This window comes from Geospiza fortis, unplaced genomic scaffold (genome assembly GCF_000277835.1).
Source record: "Geospiza fortis unplaced genomic scaffold, GeoFor_1.0 scaffold72, whole genome shotgun sequence".
In the NCBI taxonomy this organism is placed as follows: domain Eukaryota; kingdom Metazoa; phylum Chordata; class Aves; order Passeriformes; family Thraupidae; genus Geospiza; species Geospiza fortis.
This window is the reverse complement of record NW_005054338.1, coordinates 2,180,656-2,183,978: the sequence shown is the minus strand read 5'-3', so window position 1 is coordinate 2,183,978 and position 3,323 is coordinate 2,180,656.

Sequence of the window (3,323 nt, the reverse complement as noted above, 5' to 3'; positions counted from 1 at the left end):
CCAGAAGGAAGGTTTTATTTTGCTGACTAGAAGAAGGCATCTCATTTTCTGAAACCAGGTGGTGTGTTCACCTTTGCTTCTTTTCCTTGCTTGCTTGTTTGCAAACTGTTCAATGAGCTGATGCACTGTTACCATGTGCCAGGTTTAGTCCCAGGAAGATAAGCATGGCAAACTTTTCATAGGCTACAGATAATTTAAAAGAAATAATTTTACTGATAGCAAAGAGACAGTGCTCTGTGTCTAAAACATGAACTGATCAGCAACTTGCCCAATACAAGCAAAATGTGTTATCTTGTTTTTATTCTTCTCCAAAGGGAGATCTTTCTGGAATTTATTACTGACATATGCTTTGGAGATTAACCTGTTTTCTTAATGGTAATTTGTAGTGGTGGTATAATCTGCTCTATGTAATGCTCCCTTCCCCAGAGGAAATGAAAACAGGTCCAGCATTAAGAAACCCTGTTGCTGTGGGTTTGCCCTCACTGATGTTTATGCCCATCAGTGGAAGTGTTTTTGATTCCCCTCTGCAGGAGAGGCACCCCTCCATGTGTGTGGGCTGGACTGTTCTGGAAATGTGCCATAGGACAGAGGGGTAGTGCTTGGATTTTCAGTGTGCTCAGGCAAGGCCTCCCAAGGTCTATTTATGACATTAGATGGATGAAGGTGGTGGAATATGCCAATGCATGCAGCTCTTTCTGCTTTTATTTATTTATTTAGTTAGTTTGTTGAATTAAAGCTTATTTTAGCCGGGATAGTCAAAGGAACATTCAGCATGTTGTGGAAATTCCCCATGGAGCAGTCTTTTCAGCAGCACTGCTTAGTGGTAAAGTTGCTGCTACAGCCAGGAGTAATAAAGCAGCAGGGTGCTGATAGCTCGATGAAAAGAGCTCTAATTTCCTGTGTCTCTGTTAAAGACTCCCCTCTCCTGTGGGGAGGGACATCCATGTGCAGCTTGGCCAGGGACATGCCAGTCATTCTGCAAAGCCACATCTCTGGAGCAGCAGCACTTCTAGGCACTCCCTTTTCCGGCTGGAAAATAAATCCACAAAGCTCTTTTTACTTATTTATTTCTAATGGACTCCTTTGAGTTCCTTGAGGTCAGCACAGAAAATCATCAGGTTTCTGCATTAGCATGACATGATGTAACCACAGGTACCCTACAGAGCTCTTGGTGGATAAACCTCAGCACCCAGAACATCCTTTCTCTCCCCATTCCTAAGTGTCTCCTGCTTAGTGCGGATAACAGCCAGTGGATTCAGCTAAGATTATATTAACATCCAAAATACGGCTTTCTCCACAGTATCTGGAAACAATGGGAACTAGAATTAGCAGGGAAGACAGGATATAAATGTTGTATTCTTTTATAGCTGAGGAAAGCGGTTGGAAATGAGTTCACTCTGATGGATGTGCAGGTAGCTAGATGTGCAGAATTGTGGTAACATATTTATCACACAGCCTGCAGTGTTGTTTGCTTTTTATACCATTTGCTGCCACTCTTGGGCCTGTGCTTGTGTGGGGAAAGAAGAGGATCCAAAGGCTTTTGGATTTTTTCTTACACGTAATTTAATTAGTGGGCTAATACTTGGATATATGTAGGCTGGGTGACACTGGGGAACTTGACCAGACTGGCTCAGGAACTTGTATTTATCTCCATCTGGAATAAATTCTCGTTAGAGTTATTGTTTTATTTTCCTTTTCCCACCCAAATGATTGTGCAAATTAATGGAACCTGTTACAGATTTTATTAACTGCAGCTCATGTTTACCATGTCTGGAAATTCCACCCTGGGAATACACCTGAAGCACTCTCTGACTGTCCCTGGGCCAGGCTGAAAATGGTCCTCCCTAAATTTGCTGAACAGGAAAGGATTAAACTATAGAACAGCTGAAGGATGTGGACAGTAGGGTTGAGAGCCTTTGATCTTAGACCCAATTCAATCTAACAGTGGGAATTAGTTGTCCATTGGTAACCTCCACCTGGAAATCACCCATAGCTGAGAATTATTTCTTGGCCCAGGTGAAATTAGCTAGAAATCTCTGGGAGCTTCTGAGGAGGCAGATGCCCAGATGACAGAATTATTGTCCCAGGATGTGTGGGTGCTCACAGTCTCAGCAGACATGGTGTTGGGCTTGGTTTTATTCCTGGGTTTGTCTTACTTAGGAAGAAGCCTCCTGCTAGGAGACCCAAATTATTCCTCCAACTGCCAGGTAGGGGTGGGATATTCCATTTCCTGATCTTTCAGTTTCAAATATCTGATTTTTAGATAAAGAAAAAGAAATGTATGCCATCACTTTTAATAACAACTGAACTTGCTGATGGCTTGAAGAGGATAAATTTGACCACGTCAGCTAAGAAGATGTGTTCCCAATATTGTCAAGTTTTAAGCCCCTGAGAAATCTTACCATCATTTCTAGCTGCCATGTACAAGTTATTGCTTAAGCAACATTTTGTTAGTAAAATATTTTGCAATTCAACCTTCTGTTGAGCAGGTAGGGCAGGCTAAGTGAAATAAAGATAAAATTAGGGTTGGTAGAAGGCTACTGGGTCTTAGACATGCCACATACCTTGTAAATTTAGGGTGAATTAAATAGCTGCAGAGCTTAGTAAAAAGAAGAAGAAAAAAGAGAGGGGAGAAATAGTATTTTCTGGTATTGGGGAATATGAAAACAGGAGTTCATTTTTAGTTTGGGCTTGTACTGTGATGTTGTTGTGTTCAGAAGGAAGTGTGTGTGTACTGACAAAATGCTGGCAGCTGACAGAGCCAGAATTGATGTTAATGGCTGGGAAGACAGGGCAATGTAGCCAGTTAACAAAAGGGCTTGATCTGTGCAGAAGATGATTTTGAGCAGACACACACATATATAGAAAGCAAGATTAATTTAGAGACCTTTGTCATTAAAGCAGATTTTTGTATGGTTTTGTGTGGGATTTAAGGGGGATTAAATGTTTGACATCACTTTGCCTGCACAGGCTATGTCGAGGAGGTTACTGAGCGGGTGATGGAGAATTTAAACCCGCGCCTTTGCTGAAAGAGAGGCAGCAATGGATCAGAGCAAAGCAGCCTGGCCAGGCAAACTGCCCTACCTACCACAGTGCTGAAAACAAGGTGCTTCTGGTTGGACAGCAGATGCTGCAGGGATGTAGAGCTGAGGGAATGTTTATGATTTGCCAAAATACGAGGGGAACTCGGCGAGGACATCAGAACTGGGATGCCCCGGTCTTCTCTCTTCAGGGATGCCTTGCTTCAGGTGCATCTTTTGTCTGCTATGCTGTTTCTAAAGGGTAAAAACACTAACAAATAAGAAGTCAGCAAGGTGGATTGG